At 46.9% G+C, this 21,611-nt stretch overlaps 1 protein-coding gene across 1 annotated transcript in view; it reads left to right on the top strand.

The window, feature by feature from the left end:
- Nucleotides 1-438: 438 nt before the first annotated feature.
- Nucleotides 439-21,611, top strand: part of MOSPD1 (motile sperm domain containing 1) — a 108,880-nt gene continuing 87,707 nt past the window's right edge. Inside the window, exon 1 of the mRNA XM_075323741.1 lies at nucleotides 439-619. The gene's annotated coding sequence lies outside the window, so the exon portion shown is untranslated. The remainder of the gene's footprint in view (nucleotides 620-21,611) is intronic.

The raw sequence follows: 21,611 nt of genomic DNA, 5'->3' as shown, positions 1-21,611 counted from the left end.
GGTGCAGTGCAGGAAGCTGTAATGGAGATATATAAGCTGCAGTGGTGGTGATGTAGAAGGTGCAGGGCAGGAAGCAGTAATGGAGATATATAAGCTGCAGTGGTGGTGATGTAGAAGGTGCAGTGCAGGAAGCAGTAATGGAGATATATAAGCTGCAGTGGTGGAGATGTAGAAGGTGCAGTGCATGAAGCAGTAATGGAGATATATAAGATGCAGTGGTGGTGATGTAGAAGGTGCAGTGCAGGAAGCAGTAATGGAGATATATAAGATGCAGTGGTGGAGATGTAGAAGGTGCAGTGCAGGAAGCAGTAATGGAGATATATAAGCTGCAGTGGTGGTGATGTAGAAGGTGCAGGGCAGGAAGCAGTGCTGATGTTAGCTGCTGATGACGTAGCAGGTGCAGTGCCTGACTTGGAGCCGTGTGACGTCACAGCCAGTGAGTGCTGTGCCGCCGTCCCCAGGGTGTGCTGTGCTCGGAGCTGCACGGTCAGTGACAGAGGCGGCGGCAGCAGCTCAGCATCCGCAGCAGGAGCGCTGACGTCACGGCTGTGCTCCGGGGCGGCACTGCGGCCAGAGGCTGCTGACAAAGGGACGGAGAACAGCGGGACCCGGGGAGGAGGTAAAGCGAGAGGGGAACCGGGAAGAGGAGGGGGCGGGAAGTCACCGGGGGAGGGCGGGGGAACTACGTGACATCCGCACACACCGCCTCACCTCACCGAGCCGCAGCGCCCGCTCCTCCGCCCGCTCTGTGTGTGCAACCAAGGGAATGGCAGCCGCGGCATTGTGTGCGGAGGGAGGACACCGGGGACATGTTCACACACAGCGGCCGGGCAACGGCGCAGAACCGCAGAGATGACAGAGGGGGATGTAACAATAGGGAGGGATAATAAGGATTGTGATAATGACAGCAACAATAGTGATAACAGACATATAATATAGCGAATATGATATTGTAATAATATTAATGCCATAGTGTTCATATTTATAATAATATTAATAATATAAATATTTATCCTATTAATAGTAATAATAGTAACAATTATATAAATATATAACGACCGCCGGCTCCAGTCTCCAATATTACACCAAGCAAACAAGTGAGACGCTCGCCGCTTCTGGAAGACAAAGGCCGGTGTGTTATTGGAAAGCTATATCTATGGGGTGACGGCAGAAAGGAGAATTATCCGTGGGGGGTGTCCCTACGTGATTACTAATACCGGGATACTGGTCGGCCATAGTCGGGGTGTCACATACCGGAGAACCGAGAGGAGCAAGAAAATCACAAGACGCCTCCAGACCCCCAGTGATGATTGTGAATTATTCAGCGGTGACCGTGGCTGTGCCGAGGACGCCCCCTGTGCACAAAGCCCAATGTCACGTCTAGATGGGACACACCACGATACAAAGGGTTTGTGTGTTTTATGGGGTCCAGCAAAGGGAAACTATAGTGGGTGCAGGGGACCTGGAGCCCAGGGGGGTCTCTTTGGGTCATATGTGAAGACCAATACCACCACAGACCCCTGATAGATTGTAGCCATGTTGGAGTTTTTGTGGCCCACAAGCTTCAGGTTCCATCACTGAGGCCTATGGTGGTCACAATGTGGCAGAGGAACATGCGGCTCACACGCTGGTAGGTGGTCCACTACAAAGCATAGTGGCCACATTGATGTAAAGCTGTAACAGAAGGCTTTTTCTAAATACCTTCTGCTGTCCATTCTGCCAGTGAGCACGCTATCGCTCTCCGGTCATCCCCCATCACGTGACCCGGGCTACAGTGACCTTTGATGTTTGGTGATTTCACATCAACTTCCAGAATTGGAAGTTGACCCGACATTACCGGGGTGGGACCCAGTTTCCATGAATGACTGGGCTATGGATGGAGTTTCATGGAACGTCACAGCCCAGCGTCGCTCCTGCTTGCGGCACTCTGCTGTGAATTAGAGAACCCGTGAGATGCTGGGCAGTGATGTTCCATGAAACGCCACCCATAGCCCAGTCATTCATGGAAACTGGGTCCCGCCTCAGTGATGTTGGGTCAACTTCTAATTCCAGAAGTTGACGTGATATCACCAAACGTCAGAGGTCTCTGCAGCCTGGGGTCACGTGATGGAGGATGGATGGAGGATGAGCGGAGAGTGATAGCGCCGCTCACAGGCAGCATTAACGACAGAAGGTATTTAGAAAAAAGTTTTCTTTCTCAGCTTTACATCGATGTGACCACTTTGCTTTGTCATGGACCACCTCTTCAAAGGGAACCCGTCACCAGATTTGGTGACTATAACCTGTGGCCACCACCACTGAGCCCTTATATACAGCATTCCAGAATACTGTATATAAGAGCCCAGGCCGCTGTGTATAACATAAAAATCACCTTTATTATACTCACCTAGGGGACGGTCCGATCCGATGGGTGTTGCTGCTCTCCGGTTCGGCATCTCCTCTCTGCTCGGATCTCTGTCCTCCTTCTACCCAGCATCTACGTCTTCCACACAGGCCAACATTGCAGTTCTGCGCAGGCGCACTGTGATCTGACCTGCTGAGGGCAGAGCAAGTACTGTAATGCGCAGGTGCGAGGAAAGGTTAGAGACCACTCGCACATGCGCAAAATACTTTGATCTGTCCTGAGCACTGCGCAGGATCTCAATGCGTCATCCACACTGGGCTGGGTAGAAGGAGGACGGAGATCCCAGTAGAGAGGAGTCACCGGACCAGAGAGCAGAGACGCCCATCAGACCGAACTGCCCCATAGGTGAGAATTATAAAGTGATTTTTACATTCTACACAGCAGTCTGGGCTCTTATATACAGTATTCTGGAATGCTGTATATAAGAGCCCGGTGGTGGCCGCAGCTTATAGGGGCCAAATCTGGTGACAGGTTCCCTTTAGGCCCCCTTCACACGCATGTGTCTCCGGTACGTGCTAGGTCCGTGCCCGCACGTACCGGAGACACAGGCACACGTATACCCATTAAAATCAATGGGTTTATGTGCATGCACGTGTGCAGCCATTGGCCCGTGCCTCCGCGTGGAGCAGACGTGAGCCCGTGTTCTCCACACGGATGCATGTCCATGTTTCTCCGGCAACATGAGTGTCATGCGGCCCGCACACGTACCACACAGATGTAGTGTGGATGCGGGCCCAAGTGACACACGCCGGAGAAGCACACGTGTCATGTTAAAAAGTAAAAAAAAAAAACACATACTCACCCCCACCAGCCCTGCAGTCTCTACCGCGGCTGTCACCTGCATCTGACCCCCAGTGAATTTGAACAATGCATCTTCTTCACTGGGGGCCGGAAGCAGTGTCAGTGGGGCGTGGCCTGTGCCGGACACAGTCAGCACCACAGACAGCTCCAGAAGAATCAGGTAAGGCGGGGATTTCCGTTCTCTGTGTGTTATTACGTATAACACACGGAAAACACACGTAGTGCCATAAACACGGCACACAGAGGGGAAAACGCACCTTTGACACGTCCATGAAACACGATTTTCACGGACGTGTGAAGGGGGCCTTAATCTGTTTGCTCTCAATTTTTTTTGGTCACAAATATGTAAAAAAAAACAAAAACAACATAGCGCATAATCGCTTTTTGAACCTCCTTCAAAATGTTAAACCTAAACTTTGGCGCACAGTGTATCTTTAGAATGTAGAATTCTAGCTAAATCTCGCAGGCATATTTTAGTATTACATATTGTGCCGACTAAACTGGAAGCGGCTCTTTGCTATAACAGCTCTGACTGATGATGACCGTACTCCTTCAATAGTTGTCAGTCATGCAGTCAGTTGGCCAGCAGATAGTCCTCCCCAACTTCCCCACGCATATGTACGCTCTGTTCTGCCAAGTGTGCATGTGTTTCCAATGTGGAGAGGGCGCTAAGCCACTGACACCTCTGGCTGCCGCTTCTTTTCCATGAAAACATATGAACCTTTTTTTTCTCTGACATCTCTGGAACAAACAGCTGAACATTTAATACATGTCAGATGGTCGGCCAGTCCCACCTAAAGGAGCGTTCGGCCATGATTAGGTATAATGTGCAATTTCCGATCCGGGCTTCACGACATTGAACATTTCTTTTTTCCTTGCTAACTACATGGCTGTTGCTCCCAGCTCTGATCTCTGCCGGCACAGCGTGGTCACAGACCGCTCCTGCCGGCGATTCACTGACACCACGTCAATAGATTACCAGCTTCTTTTCGACTTTGCTCTGTTGATGGGACGTGATTAGCGATGAGCGGATCCATGGATGTTCGGTTTCACTGAATTTGGTCGATCTTAAAAAATAAGTTTGTTTTGGGACCCAGACTTGACCTGAATTTGTTCCCAAACCCCATAAAAGTCAATAGGGACCTGGACTAACGGGCTCGACGTGAGTAACAAGTATCATGGAAGTCAATGATTAGGCAGTTCGGTTCTCTGTCCTCATACAGCCGTAGACAGAGCATTTCCAGGGGAGGGAAAGGGTTTTTTTTACAGTTTGGGTTCACTCATTCGTAGATGTGACTGCTGACATCATCCTGATTGACAGCCGGCATTCCACAGTTTGGGTTCTTTCACATTCACAAATTGGTCCGATGTCAGATCACAATGCATGGATGGTGTGACAGCTGCATATATTTCTATGAAGCTTTCTCACTTAGGTCAGAAGAGCCGTGGCTAGTCCATGCATTGTGAGCCGACATTGGACTAAATTGCACAGAAATGTGAAAGAACCCTAACTGCGAGGAGCCAGCTGTCAATCATAATTACGCTAGCAGTCACGCCCCGTCAACAGAGCATCCCCGAAGAGGAAGAGTTGGCCTTTTTGAATCACCGACCAGAGTGGTCAATGACTGCTGTGTGCCAACGCAACGCCGAACACAACAGATAGGTAGTTGATAACAGAGACAACTACCTGTCTGTCAGTTTTTCTGCACATAGTAAAAAGAAAACTAACAAGCACAATTGTATGAGATTTCATGCAATTGGAGCCATTGGTAAGAGCTGGCTCCAGGTTTATGCAAACCCTTGGGTAACAGAGTTCTAATGGACCCCTCTTCTATTTTGGCTTGTCTTCTTTGCCATCCAAGAGCTAATATTGTATGTTTTTGTTTGTTAGCGTTATATCAGGGCTTGGTTTTTTTTTATCAATGCAAGCTCTAGTTTTTGCATTTTAATGTCCTTGAGATTTCTTTGTGTTCCTGTTTTATTTTTGAGACAAGGTGACTAGTGATGAGCGAGCACTACCATACTCCGGTACTTGTAACAAGTGATGAGCGAGCACTACCATGCTCCGGTACTCGTAACAAGTGATGAGAGAGCACTGCCATGCTTGGGTGCTCAGTATTCGTAACTAGTGATGAGAGAGCACTACCATGCTTGGGTGCTCAGTATTCGTAACTAGTGATGAGAGAGCACTACCATGCTTGGGTGCTCAGTATTCGTAACTAGTGATGAGAGAGCACTACCATGCTTGGGTGCTCAGTATTTGTAACTAGTGATGAGAGAGCACTACCATGCTTGGGTGCTCAGTATTCGTAACTAGTGATGAGCGAGCACTACCATGCTCCGGTACTCGTAACAAGTGATGAGAGAGCACTACCATGCTTGGGTGCTCAGTATTCGTAACTAGTGATGAGCGAGCACTACCATGCTCCGGTACTCGTAACAAGTGATGAGTGAGCACTACCATGCTTGGGTGCTCAGTATTCGTAACTAGTGATGAGTGAGCACTATCATGCTCCGGTACTCGTAACAAGTGATGAGTGAGCACTACCATGCTCCGGTACTCGTAACAAGTGATGAGCGAGCACTACCATGCTCCGGTACTCGTAACAAGTGATGAGTGAGCACTACCATGCTCCGGTACTCGTAACAAGTGATGAGCGAGCACTACCATGCTCCGGTACTCGTAACAAGTGATGAGAGAGCACTACCATGCTCGGGTGATCAGTACTCATAACTAGTGATGTGCGGGCACTACCATGCTCGGGTGCTCAGTATTCGTAACTAGTGATGAGCGAGCACTACCATGCTCGGGTGCTCAGTACTTGTCACTAGTGATGAGCGGGCACTCCCATGCTTGGGTGCTCAGTACTCGAAACAAGGAGATCGGACGCTCGGATGGGCTCAACTCTAGTATCGAGTATCATGGAGGTCAAGAGTCCTCTGGATAAATGCTTGAGTTTCCCACTGATTTCCATTATACTCAGTAGTGCATTCAAGCCCGTCCAAGCGTCCGACCTGCTCATTTCGAGTACCGAGCAATCAAGCATCTTCGTGCTTGCTCATCACTAAAAGTGACTAAAAACCAACAATTGTGCTTTTTTGATTTTTCTTCAATTTTGGAGTTCTTAATATGGGATGAATATTATGATAATTTTATCAGTTCACACAGTTAGGCCCCTTTCACACTACTTTCCCATCCACCTTCAGTTGTCCCATCGGGGCTTCTGTCTGAACGCCCCGCAAAACAAGTTTTGGACGTATGCGCCAATTGGGCCATTGACTATAACGATGCAGACGGAGTTACCGTGTGCTCTGTCGTGCATTATTTTCGGGCGTTTACGCCTGTTGAAGGTGGACACCAAGATGTAGTAGACTGTGTCTGGGTGTCCGCCTCCAGTATGCGTATATACTCCCAAAAATTATGCACGACAGAGCACATGGTGACTCCGTCTGCACCATTATAGTCAATGGCCCCGTTGGCGCATATGTCCAAAACCCATTTTGCGGGGGGGTTCAAATGAAAGCCCCAACAGGACCACTGAACAGGGAGAGTAACACAGTGTGAAAATGGCCTTACTCACACAGTAATACCAAATATTCATTTTATTTCCTTCATTTTTTAGATTTTATTTACCTTTTGGTAATGGGCAAATTATAGGAACTTTTGTATTATTTTTTTTTACATATTTTTTTTTTTTTATACTTTTTATTGGTCCTGCTAGAGAAATTGAGCCAGAGATATTTTAATGTTGCAATGTATTTTAAAATTACATTGAAATTTTATTACTTGGAAGGCAGGGATTCCTAGTTGTGCAAAAACATGGCAGATACAGGGGAATTCAGTAGGCCATTGGCTACCATGACAATTCCATCGGCTCCACCCAAATAGGGGAATCTAATGGGTAACATAAAGGACATCTCAAATTTCCAATCTCTTAAATGAGCATCATCGAAGCTGCCCTTGAAGATAGCCCCAGTCGCACATTAAACTTGTATTCCAGCTGTATAACACAGCCGGCACCCGTGCAGTATGGAGCAGGCCCAGCTCCTGAGCCCTACCGTACATGAAGGGAATGTTGCACATTGAATCTAGTCAGTGTGGCCCCAGGCACTGCACGATAGAACAAATATCATTGCATATAATAATAATAATATTTATTCATTTATATAGCGCTATTATTTCCACAGCGATTTACATACAATGGCAACACTGTCCCCATTGGGGCTCACAATCTAAGGTCCCTATCTGTATGTCTTTGGAGTGTGGGAGGAAACCGGAGAACCTGGAGGAAACCCACGCAAACATGGGGAGAACATACAAACTCCTTGAAGATGATGTCCTTAATGGGATTTGAACCCAGGACCCCAGCGCTGCAAGACTGCAGTGCTAACCACTGAGCCACAATGCAGTGCTAACCACTGAGCCACCATGCAGTGCTAACCACTGAGCCACCGTCCATCATTTTGAGAATATTGCATTCACCATTAATAGCATGGAAACTAATATGAAACCAAACAAGTCTTTTCCCTGTAGATATTGTAAATAGTCTCCAAGGAAAAAAAAAGAATTACATTGTTATTATAGACAGGAAGCAGCTTCTCAGTCATAAACGTCAGGCGTGGATGGAGGCGATGCGGGGCGAGTGCAGGAAATGTCTCATGTTATCATTTTATCTAGATACTTTTCTCTAGGGCTGTACGCTGCCTGCACGCAGGATAAACATTTCACGTTTGTCTGGGGGAGAAACATTTTTTTTTCCATGCAATAGCGAAAATCAAACTACATAATGTTTCCCATCTGCAGAATATGGGCTGCTTTTTTGGCAGTCTGTATTCTGCCTATGGTGCAGATGGCATTCTGTATCATAAAACAATGTGCATGCTGATGATCGGCCATGGAGCTTTTGATTTTAATTTTTATTTTTGCTCCTCCTGGTCTGATTTGGCCTTGAGTGTGACTCTCCTGCGTGGTACTGGTACCACCTTCCTAAGGTAGGACCCCATTTTTCATGCTACCTTAAAGGGAACATGTCACCATATTTGGCGACTATAAGCTGCTGCCACCACCACTGAGCCCTTATATACAGCATTCCAGAATACTGCATATAAGAGCCCAGGCCGCTCTGTGGAATGTAAAAACACTTTTATAATACTCACCTAGGGGGCGGTTTGGTCCGATGGGTGTCGCTGCTCTGCAGTCCGGCGCCTCCGCTCTGTGGCGGGCTTCCCTCTTCTGAGGCCCGTGTGCATGACGCATCCTACGTGATGCACACTTGTCGGCATTGAGGTTCTGCGCAGGCGCACTATGATCTGCTCTGCTCATAGCAGATCAAAGTATTGTAGTGCGCATGTGTGGGCGATCTGTAACCTTTCCTTGCTCCTGCGCTTTACAATACTTTGATCTGCCCTCAGCATGTGGCAGATTAAGGTGTGCCTGTGCAGAACAGCAATGTCGGCCTATGTGGATGACGTTGATGCATCATTCACACTGGGCTAGGTAGAAGGAGGACGGAGCTCACAGTAGAGAGGAGGCGCCATACCGGAGAGCAGCAACACCCATCGTACCGGAGAGAGGAGGAACCGGACTAGAGAGAAAAGGCGCTGGACCAGAGAGAGCAGGTGCAGGACCGGAGAGAGGAGGAACCGGACTAGAGAGGAGGCGCCATACCGGAGAGCAGCAACACCCATCGGACCGGAGAGAGGCGGACCGGACTAGAGAGAAGAGGCGCTGGACCAGAGAGAGGAGGTGCAGGGCCGAAGACCAGCGACACCCATCGGACTGGAGAGAGGAGGACCGGACTAGAGAGAGGAGGTGCTGGACCAGAGAAAGGAGGTGCAGGACCGGAGACCAGCGACACCCATCGGACGGGAGAGAGGAGGACCGGACTAGAGAGAAGAGGCGCTGGACCAGAGAGAGGAGGTGCAGGACCGGAGAGAGGAGGAACCGGACTAGAGAGGAGGCACTGGACCAGAGAGAGGAGGTGGACCAGAGAGAGGAGGTGCAGGACCGGAGACCAGCGACACCCATCGGACCGGAGAGAGGAGGACCGGACTAGAGAGAAGAGGCGCTGGACCAGAGAGGAGGTGCAGGACCAGAGAGAGGAGGAACCGGACTAGAGAGGAGGCGCTGGACCAGAGAGAGGAGGTGCAGGACCGGAGAGAGGAGGAACCGGACTAGAGAGGAGGCGCTGGACCAGAGAGAGGAGGTGCAGGACCGGAGACCAGCGACACCCATTGGACCGGACCTCCCCCTAGGTGAGTATTATAAAAAGTGTTTTTTATGTTATACAGAGCGGCCTGGGCTCTTATATACAGTGTTCTAAAAAGCTGTATATAAGAGCCTACTGGTGGTGGCTGCAGCTTATAGTCCCCAAAACTGATGACAGGTTCCCTTTAAGCTGTGACTATTTTAGGGTAATTTTTTTGTAGCCCAATTGCTTCAGTCCTTATTGGCTCATCTCTATAGTCAATAATCCCGTTTAATTTTCCAGACCAGGTCTCCGGATCAGAATGCTGGCTCAGTGCCCACATTTTTATTAATAATGTTCTTGCCGTATATTACTTCTTGGTTATCCTTAATTAAATACATAATTTTCATAGACAAGGTGAATACGATATAGGACACTCATTTGACAAGGTACAGTTAATACATAATAATTAAAGGGAGTCTACAATAATTTTTTTTGTGAAGTTTATTAAAACAAGAGCATTAAGTGCTCATATACCGTACTTTGTATTATGGGTCCTTTTATAGCATCTGGCATCTTGGGACGTCCAGTGCGTCCACCATGAGGTGACAGTGAATACTTGTCCTGGTGAGGATGAGGGTTAAGGCACTGTAAAAGCTCTTCCCCAAAATGAAGCTCTAGTGCTAGTTTCGGGGAAACACAGTACTTTATAATATATCACGAAGAACACAACATGTGGGAACCCTGGTGTCATTGATTAGCCCTATCTAAAAAAACATTAGTTTTTGTAAGGTTGACTATCCTCTACTTGAAGATGTTGTAAAATACTCTTATCACAATTTCCAGGGTTTAAAGGGAACCAACCAGCAGGATTTTCCCATATAAAGTACAGGCAGTGCCATACTGGCGCTAGGATGGTGAGTAAAACCATACCTTCACTTTTCAGATTGGATCTTTGATTGCCGAAAAAGGTACAGAAATTGGTGCATTCTGTGATTGATGTGTGCAGCGGTTGGGTCCTCTTTGTAAATTCCTCCTCCGTCGGCGTCCTCCTGGCTTGGCACTTTTCTTTCTTTAAATTTTGCGCTGCCATTAACGTTGTTGGCGGCGCATGCGCATTGCTAGTGTCATGATGTCTTCACTAAAATGGTGCCGGTGTCATACTTCAATCTCCGTCGCCATTTTATTGAGGACACTGTGGAGACAACTACGGCATTGGGGCATGTGCATATTTTTTTATTTTTTTTTTCAGAAATTGGTGCATTCTGTTATTAATGTGTGCAGCAAGGCAAACCTTTGTTGGTTGGGTTATCTGTGTAAGTTCATTCTCCGGCGTCCTCCTGGCTTTTCCCTTTTCTTTATTTAAATTTTACTCTGTACCACCATTACGCTGTTTGCGGCGCGTGCGCATTGCTAGTGTAATGATGTCTTCATTAAAATGGTGCTGGAGTCAGCGCATGCGCATACTGTGATCTCTGGCGCTATTTTATTGAAGATAATGTGCAGAAGACTATGAGTGGCATCGGTGCATGCGCCGATGAAAAAAAAAATTAAATCTGCGCATGCGCCGATACCGCTCATAGTCTTCTCCACAGTGTCTTCAATAAAATGGTGCCAGAGATCGCAGTACGCGCATGCACTGACTCCGGCGCCATTTTAATGAATATATCATTACACTAGCAATGCGCACGCGCCGCCAACAGTGTTAATGGCGGCACAGCGTAAAATTTAAATAACAAAAAAGGACAAGCCAGGAGGACGTCGGAGGAGGGACTAACACAGAGGACCCGACCCACAAAGGCCTGTAACACTGCACACGTAAATCACAAAATGCACTAATTTCTGGGCCTTTTTCTGCAATCAAAGATGCAATCTGGAAAGTGAAGGTATGATTTTAATTGCCATGCTAGCGCCAGTATGGCACTGCCTGTGCTTTATATGGCAAAATCCTGCTGATTGGTTTCTTTTAAACATTGGGTCTCACTTATGAAAACTGTCGCCCATAGCAACCAATCCAGTTTTAAATTTTTAAACTGTTCCACAAAAATGGAAGCAGCACTGTGATTAGTTGCTATGGGCAACAAGGCAATAATGAACACCTCTCTCTTCACTGACCTCATGTTGACAGCGCTGCAGCCAATCAGTGAGTTTAGCGACTCTGCCCAAATAGACTGCATGAGCAATGGAGCTGACTGATTGGCTGCAGTGCTCTCAACATAATGTCAGCACGGCAGACAATAATGTACTCCGGGAGCAGCAGAGGAGACAGCACTGAACACAGGGAGGGTGAGTAAAGCACTGTTTGATTTTATTTTTTTTTCTTTACACAAACGGCAGCTGGAATCAGAAGTTTTCTAAAAAGTGGTCCCCAAGTGATAGAACTCATGTAAAATAACTAAATCCATCCCTGGCTCCAGCGCCTCTTCTTCAGTGTTTTTGCTGTAGAGGTGACGTCATGTCAGTAGCTCACATCACTGCTGCAGTCAATCACTGAACTGAGTGGATTTCCCTATGTAGACAGTACAAGCCAGTGATTGACTGCAGCGGTGGCTTGTGTTGTTGACATTCCCTTTTCCAGTAATCTTTGAATTTTGGAAATGGGCACTAATCAGTACAGTATAAATCAGTAAGTGATCGCTAGCATATGCCATCATTTAATGATTCCGGGGGATGGGGGGGGATGGGTACGACTATGTCCTCCACTGGTCCAGGAAAGGGACTACAGTATTGCTCCAGTATCGATATGTCATCCCTCACTGAGATGGACCTACCCTTTTGTTACATTTGCATTGTATGCTCTTTGCATACTTGTCTGTTGGGGGGGGGGGGTGAAGGGGTGTGGAGGGATGGGTACGACTATGTCCTCCACTGGTCCAGGAAAGGGACCACAGTATTGCTCCAGTATCGATATGTCATCCCTCACTGAGATGGACCTACCCTTTTGTTACATTTGCATTGTATGCTCTTTGCATACTTGTCTGTTGGGGGGGGGGTGAAGGGGGGGGGGGGGGATGGGTTTTCGACTATGTCCTCTACTGGTTCCCGTAAGGGACCACAGTATTGCTGCAGTATCGATATGTCATCCCTCACTGAGAGGGACCTACCCTCTTATTACATTTGTATTGTATGCTCTTTGCACACTTGTCTGGGGGGGGGGTGAGGGGGGGTGGAGGGATGGGTACGACTATGTCCTCCACTGGTCCCGGAAAGGGACCACAGTATTGCTCCAGTATCGATATGTCATCCCTCACTGAGATGGACCTACCCTCTTATTACATTTGTATTGTATGCTCTTTGCACACTTGTCTGGGGGGGTGGTGAGGGGGGGTGGAGGGATGGGTACGACTATGTCCTCCACTGGTCCCGGAAAGGGACCACAGTATTGCTCCAGTATCGATATGTCATCCCTCACTGAGATGGACCTACCCTCTTATTGCATTTGTATTGTATGCTCTTTGCACACTTGTCTGGGGGGGGGGTTGTGGCAAATATCTGTCTAGTCAATGTGTGTTGTGTGTTCATAGCAGTGTTCAAGGATCTGGTGTCCAATGCAGCTCCAAAAGTGAGAATTGTCATTTTTTATTTTATTTTCAGCTGAATGTATCTGGCTTCACTGTGCTGATTGTCAGTCATATTTATATCCCCATGACAGGTATTTAGTAATCTGCCGAGTCTTCATTGTCTAGATAATTCATTAGTGGACGTAATAAACCTGCCGCTCATAGATTGTCAGCAGACCTAGTGCAGGCTCAGACTGGCCCACATGGGAACTGGTGAATTCCCAGTATGGCCCCTGGGCAGACGTGGGTCCCCCACCCGCCTATAGGAGCAGTAATTACCAAAATACACTTCATTCATTGTGTACAAAGGCAGCACCTCATCATTTCTTTATCAAACTATCCAGTTTATTAATATATATTTTTTTTATTATTTTATAATTAATATTTTCTGTAATATATGCTTATAGCTGTGGACACCCCAGAATTAATGTTACTGGTGGGCCCTCTCATCTTAGAAAAAGACTGATGGCACAAACTGAGCATGAGACATAGTAACAGTAAAGAGACAGTTGCACTGTGTAGTATGTAATGACCTGCGCCCCGAATGTATTGGGGACACACATCTGGCAGCAGGATTGAGGCACACAGGAGCACTTTGTCACTTAGACAGTCCATGTGGTTTATTCACGCATGTCTGTCATAAACCGCTGTTACAGTTCCCTTCAACACAATTACAGGAACATGCCACTATCCCCAGTCTGTTCATATAGTGAGTATATCCGCAAGGCTTCATACACACAACGTCCCAGTGCAGGCATCCCAGCCTTTACTCACTGACCTCTCAGCTGTATCCGAGTGAAGACAAATATGGCGGTCTTCACTTGCTGACACCCAGTCAGCTCACAACTCCCTTCTCCTGTGGATACCTGTTCAGGAGTCGCAGCACACTCCCCACATGGTCTCATCATGTGCTCCAGCAGGGCCGTGCCCTTCCAGGACCTTGGTAGATCGCCATGTGATCACAACCACACACATGATATCCTCCCAGACACACCATTGGGTCGGAGGTATGTGGATGGTCAGTCCCGCCTATCACTTCTGACCATCCCATGAATCTAGTCCTGAAACATGTTACCAAAAAGACGTGTGGAACTACAAGTCCCAGCGAACCCTCTAGGATCATGGCAGAAGTTGTCTGCGACACATACTGGCCATTTCCAATATTACCAAGTGCCATCTTACAAGTGCTAAGATATGTGGAACAATAAATACATTATTATTATTATTATTATTATTATTGTTTATTTATAGAGCACCATTGATTCCATGGTGCTGTACATGAGGGGGTTACATACAGAATACATGTACACGTTACAATAGACAGACTAGCACAGGGGGAAGAGGGCCCTGCCCTTGCGGGCTTACATCCTAAAGGATTTTGGGGAGGAGACAGTAGGTGGGGTGTAGGTGGGGCGGCAGCTCCGCACGGTGGTGGGGCGGCAGCTCCGCACGGTGGTGGGGCGGCAGCTCCGCACGGTGGTGGGGCGGCAGCTCCGCACGGTGGTGGGGCGGCAGCTCCGCACGGTGGTGGGGCGGCAGCTCCGCACGGTGGTGGGGCGGCAGCTCCGCACGGTGGTGGGGCGGCAGCTCCGCACGGTGGTGGGGCGGCAGCTCCGCACGGTGGTGAAGCAGTGAGGTCATTGAAGGTTATAGGCATTTCTGAACAGATGAGTCTTTAGGTTCCGTTTGAAGCTTGCGAGTGTAGTAGATAGTCTGACGTGTTGAGGCAGTGACATTCTAACACATATCAATTGCATTACTGCTATGGAAAACGTAAAAATTTAAATAGCACACAAAAATAACCACTTTTATTTGAGCCCAACAGCCAACACCAAGGCGACCTCTTATTTTTGGGTCCCTGCCTACTCTAATGCCACTCTTTGGGTTAAATAACCTCCAATTTATGGGCAGACAGACCTGCAAATGAAGAATTAAAATCACCTAAGGCTGATAGGGACCCAACAATAAGAGGTCGCTTGGCTGTTGGGCTCACAGAAAATGGGCCATTTTTGTGTAAGTATCTCAATTTTTACACGTTTTTCCATAGCAGTAATGCAGGTCTATATTCCTATATTTATTGTGCCACATATCTTAGCAATACAGAGTGCAACTGTGTCTTTTGTGATACTGGCCGTCCCTTGGGTCCCAGTCCGTCAATGACCACGCGTACACTCTATATTACCATGCATTGATTAAAGCCACTGAACCGCTTATTGTTTTATGAACTATTATGGCCATCCTCATTCACCGCCCCAGCCTCAGAGCTGATCCACTTATGCAGTAATGTATCCTGTGGATGCTCATGTTTATGTGATAAGTCATTTGCGATGTTGCTTCAGACATTACACACATCTCCAGGCAGCTGCTGACTCTGGAGGATAAGTATGTCACGTGTAAAGTATCCGCACATACCTTGTGATAATTAATATCTTTATGGACAGTCAGATTCCCTTGTATAGTATCTGCCTTACGGTGCACTCACATAATGCAATATAACCAAATCGTGAGGGATGTATCGGAGTGCCAGAACCCAGATCATGGATGGTTCATATGTATAAATTAGATGAAGCATTGAAGTTTAACGTTTTGCTGGCAGCACCCATCTGTGTGATTGGACACATTTTTATTATGTATGAGCTGCCTGTCCTCCTGACCACAGAAGGATGCAGGTATGTGTTATCTGTTCCCATTGGAGTCATGCTGTTGGTGTAAAAGTCTGCCCGAGCCTATTTGTGCCCTTTTGTTTCTTGTAAAGCTCATGGAGAGATTGGGGAAGATAGTTGTCAACCCGATCGAACAAGTGATCAAACAACATATATTTGATGTCTATCGGGGCTCCTGGGGAATTTTTACAGTCATTCTATGCAGATTGCCAAATCCTGGCAATGTGCACAATGTCAGGATTCCCCTTAATTTCCAGTGTAAATGAGGAAAAGTATGTACTTTGTATTCTTGCGGTCATGTGGCAACCAGATTCACATTGTTTGTTTCAGTATTCTATTGAGAATAAAGGCCGCTTTACACGCAGCGACATCGCTAACAAGATATCGCTGGGGTCTCGGAATTCGTGACGCACATCTGGCCTCGTTAGCGACGTCGTTGCGTGGGACACCTACGAGCGACCGCTAACGGTCAAAAATACTCACCTAATCGTTGATAGGTTGACACGTCATTCATTTTCAAAAAATCGTTGCTGGTGCTGGACGCAGGTTGTTCGTCGTTCCTGATGCAGCACACATCGCTACGTGTGACACCCCAGGAACGATGAACACAGCTTACCTGCGTCTTCCGGCAACGAGGTGGGTGTGTCGTTAATGCGGCTGGTCTCCGCCCCTCTGCTTCTATTGGTCGGCCGCTGTGTGACGTCGCTGTGACGGCGCACTAACCTCCCCCTTAAAAAAGAGTTTGTTCGCCGGCCACAGCGACATCACTAGCAAGGTAAGTACGTGTTACGCGACCTAGCAATATTGTGTGCCACGGGCAACGATTTGCCCGTGACGCACAAACGACGGGGGCGGGTGCTTTCACGAGCGACATCGCTAGCGATGTTGTTGCGTGTAAAGCAGCCTTTAGAATATAGTCGGCACATGACCACCAATATTCTGATCACATACTTATGGTCATGTGACCGTCCACTCCGGCTGAAAATACAGGGGAATCTTTACAGTGTGCAAATTGCACCTTGCCAGGATTCAGTAATCTGCGAGCAGAGTTGTTTGGTTTTTTTTTAACTCGTAAAATTATTTTAACATTTGAAATTGTATTTTGGTACTTATTTATAGAATTACAATCTTTGGTCCACATAACATGAGAGATGTAGCCGAGCAGGACTGGCAGCTTTGATATTGCTTATGTGGCAGGGCGACCTGTTTGGAAACAATGCCGGCTGCTGCTGACCTAACAGACCATTAGGGTCAGGCCTCTGGCAATGTTTGCTATCTGGCCGGGCTGGAGAGCGTACATGTCATGGAAAGTGCAACTTTCATTCCTTTCTTTAGAAACTGCTTTTTGCTCTCATCATTTACCAAAAACACTGTCAAATGCTCAAAGGATCTTATCTCCAAGTACTCGGCAGCGGCCTCTGCTGTACAGTGCCATTCAGTGTTTACAGCTGGCTGGTGGGGTACCAAGTGTCGGACCCCCCCCCATCTTATATGACTAGAGATGAGCGGACCCTTGGAAGTTCGGTTTGGCCGGTTCAGCCGCAATTAAGATAAAGTTCGATTTGGGACCCGGAGTTGACCTGAACCCCAATTGAAGTCACTAATTGGGCCGTTCAGGTCTCCGCCTACATGCAGCCAGCCATAAACAGATCACATCCGGAGGAGGATGGACAAGGTTGTTCCATTTTTTTTTTTGTTTGGTGCCCACTACATCCAATCATGCTTTTGTTACCTCCCAGTGCGAATCGTTCAAACACTGCAAGCGGCTTGCACTGATATGAGAACCGAGTGTACCCGAGCACAGCAATGCTCGCGGGAGTGGTTTGTATGCATAAAGTGCCCAAACTCCGTTTTTTTGGTTTTTTTTTTGTAAAGTCTCAGGGCCGCTCATCTCTATTGATGACCTATTCCAAGGATACATCATATATATCATACGACCGGACGACAACTTTAAATCATGAGAGTCATGCTGCAGGAACCACGGGCAGCATGAATCAGACACTGGCTGCGTTATCTCAGTCGTGTATGCTCTACGCTGACATGGTACACCGTTTCAGAGAAAACATTCATTGAAAAGCCGTTTCGGATGGCTGAATGTGTTTCCGGTGGCTCTGCGGCTTCTCACTTATCTCTGTGTGTGTATTGTGATAGTCATGGGCAGCAGGGCAGGGAGAAACTGTTCAGGACCTGCCTCGGTCTATTCATCCAGGATACTATTCCGGACGCCTTTTCTAAGTATGTTGACTCTGAAATGCCGCTGCATTTTAGAGCAAACTATATAAAGCAGCCAGTGTCCGATTCATAGTGCCCAATTTTCCTATCACGTTCCCTTTATTATAATATTTGTCGCTGGTGATTGTTCATGGGTGGCACAGTGGTTCAGTGGTTAGCACTGTATGGTGGCTCAGTGGTTAGCACTGCAGTCTTGCAGTGCTGGGGTCCTGGGTTCAAATCCCACCAAGGACAAAATCTGCAAGGAGTTTGTATGTTCTCCCCGTGTTTGCGTGGGTTTCCTCTGGGTTCTCCGGTTTCCTCCCACACTCCAAAGACCATACTGATAGGGAGTCTAGATTGTGAGCCCCAATGGGGACAGTGTTGCCAATTTATGTAAAGCGCTATAGAATTAATAGCGCTATATAAATATTATTATTATTATATCTGTAAGCATTAGACACTTGTATTAGACCATTCTCACACAACATAATATGGACACAACAACTTCTCTAAAGACACAAAGTAGCAGCGTCATATATGTCATTAGCTCCCGCTCTGGCCAGAACTTGTGGCTGTATTGCAGGAGAAAAAAATGTACCTGTATGGCTGCTTTCACACATCCAGTTTTAGCAGAGCCGGCCAATCCGGCTCTAAAACCTATGCAACGGATGCGGTGACAATACCGCATCCTTTGCATATGTTTTTGACATGCGGCCCGTCCGGTTTTTGCCGCGTGCGGCACGCTACTGAGCATGCGCAGTGGAAAAAACTGCATGCTGCGTCCATAGGCATACATTGCAAATCGCGCCGCATCAGCCGGATACGGCGCAATGCGGGTTTTTTTGCCGGACAAAAAAACGTGCCAGGCAGCGTTCCATCCGGCCGCCGCATCGACTAAATCTGCCGCATGCGGCAAAAACCGGACCGAACGCAAGCCCATGCGGCACAATCCGGCACTAATGAAAGTCTATGCAAAAAAAACGCAACCGGCGGCAAAAAAAAAACGGTTGCGGTTTTTCTACAAAGCGCCGGATTGTGCCGCACAGGAAAAAACGGAGGTGTGAAAGCAGCCTAACACTGCTATTAGGCCTCATTCAGACTTCTGTATTTCTTGTGCAGATTTTACCCTCGTTTTTCCACAGACAGACAAATGCCTACACATCTGATCTGAATTGCAGATCAAAATCACCCATTAAACTCAATGGGTCGATGAATAGACAGCATGTGGGTGCCATCTGTGTGCCATCCCAGTACTGTCCATTTTTTACTGTTTATTTTATAGGTGAAGCTTGGAATTTTTATCATACTTTTAATCATTATTTCATGGCAAACTGATGGGAGAAATAGACAAAAGTACCAAAAACGGATGAAAATCTGGTGCAGCACATGGTGATGTTTATCTCTCATACATGAAAAACAGTCCTTGTTTGTTTCCGTGAACGGGATCCATTTTTAATCGGTTTTCGTAATCCTTATTGCATCTATTTTTCTCATATGAAAACTAAATCTTCTAGCTTCTCCTACCAATTAAACAGTACAATATGGAGAACACACAGATGACATTCCTGTGCTTTTCATTTTTTCTCCAGGGGCCATTGAATTGCGTTGGCAAAGGTGATTCGCAACACAAATCAAAGTAGGACGTGTCCCCGTTTTTCAGTTGGTTCCCCCCCAAAAAAAGGACATGTGAAAAGGGACATATGGGTCTGTGATCTCCCCATAAAAATCTACAATAGCACAGGAACGAATACACTCACACTGTCCTGCAGTGCCCGTTGGAGGTACGGATGGTGAATTTACCATCTATCAGCCAAAAGCATTGTGGTGCAAAAAGGCTGTTTGTATTTTTAGTGAATGGCTCGGCATGAATATGATGATTGGTTCCATACAAGAAAAAATGGAATTGGCGTAGTCCACCCTGACAGTGGCCACAAGTGTGCTGTATGTGGCCTCCATCGGTAAAATATTGACATCAACACCTTTAGTTTCCCTGGCTCATACTGCAAACAATGCGAAAGCAACCTTAGTAAGGCCCCGTCACACGTCAGTGTTTCCGATACGTGTGGCATCCGTACCTGTAACACTTCTTTCAAGGATGCCACACGTACCTGTTGTAACCTATTGTGATGCTCACATGTCCGTGTTTTTACACGGACTGTGTGTCTATGTGAACCCAATTGAGACATGGACATTTTTCCGGTAACATGCATGACATGGGCCAATATACGCCTAAGGGATAAACATGTACAGCATACAAATGTCATACATGTGACGTCCGTGGGCCATCTGTGTGCCGTCCTTGTATTGCTTGTGTGAGCTCTGTGTGCCCTTCATGTGACATCCGTGTGCCATTCGTGTGGCATCTGTATGCCATCTGTGTGCTGTTCATGTGATGTCTGTGTACCGTTTGTGTGACGTCATGGTACCGTTTGTGCGATGTCCTTGTGCCTCCGTGTGCCATCTGTCTGTGCGCCGTCCGTGTGCCATCGGTGTGCCGTTAGTGTAACATCCGTGTGCCATTTGTGTGATGTCTGTGTGCCGTTTGTGCGCCGTCCGTGTGCCATCGGTGTGCCGTTCGTGTAACATCTGTGTGCCATTCGTATGCAGTTTGTGTGCCGTCCGTGTGCCGCCCATGTGCCGTCTGTGTTCCCTCTGTGTGCCATCCGTGTGCCATCCGTGTGCTGTACGTATTTAACAGTAAAAGTATAGGAGAAGCTTTGTAATTCCATTTTCTAGATCCATACCAGAAAAGCACAGATGGCACACGGATGACACACGTTTTCAAAAACATACACACAAATGGATGATTTAAAAAAAAAAAAAAAGATGGTCAAAATAGACCGTACCACATGAACGTGTTTATACACTGACGTGTGATGGCGGCCTGAGACATATGGTTCATTACTAGCACAGTTCAAATTTGTGCAATAGTTGTAAGGCCATGTGCATGGAACAGATTTATCAGAGCGCATCAACAAGCTGCATAAAGTAAATCTGCCCTGATATTAACCTGCAGTGCGGATTATAAAAGCGCAATATGTCAATTTATGCTTATTTGGAAAACAGATGGCACGTGGCTCCGATAATCTGATGGGAGTATTTGCTCATCTGTTCTATTAGCAGTTCCCTGTGTCCGCTCTGTTAGCCTGCGTTCACACATGGGAATGTTCATATACGAGAAAAACTGACTTTTTTTTTTTAATGTGTCACCCAAGTTGCATTCTAATCACATCATAGTTGCAGCCATTTTATTTTTCTCCATTTTTTTCCACTGAAGCAGGTAGACTGAACTTTTTCATTTATTGAGTCACAACGAAGTATCAGTGAAAACAGATGAAACTCGGTATCAAGGCTCAGGTGTAAAATATGTCTTCCTAGTTTCATCTACAGTTAGGTCCAGAAATCTTTGGCCAGTGACACAATTTTCGCGAGTTGGGCTCTGCATGCCACCACATTGGATTTGAAATGAAACCTCTACAACAGAATTCAAGTGCAGATTGTAACGTTTAATTTGAAGGTTTGAACAAAAATATCTGATAGAAATTGTAGGAATTGTACACATTTCTTTACAAACACTCCACATTTTAGGAGGTCAAAAGTAATTGGACAAATAAACCAAACCCAAACAAAATATTTTTATTTTCAATATTTTGTTGCGAATCCTTTGGAGGCAATCACTGCCTTAAGTCTGGAACCCATGGACATCACCAAACGCTGGGTTTCCTCCTTCTTAATGCTTTGCCAGGCCTTTACAGCCGCAGCCTTCAGGTCTTGCTTGTTT

Source organism: Anomaloglossus baeobatrachus, chromosome 9, assembly GCF_048569485.1.
Source record: "Anomaloglossus baeobatrachus isolate aAnoBae1 chromosome 9, aAnoBae1.hap1, whole genome shotgun sequence".
Taxonomy (NCBI): domain Eukaryota; kingdom Metazoa; phylum Chordata; class Amphibia; order Anura; family Aromobatidae; genus Anomaloglossus; species Anomaloglossus baeobatrachus.
Note: the sequence above shows the minus strand (reverse complement) of the source record. Positions and strands in the feature narration are given on the sequence as shown.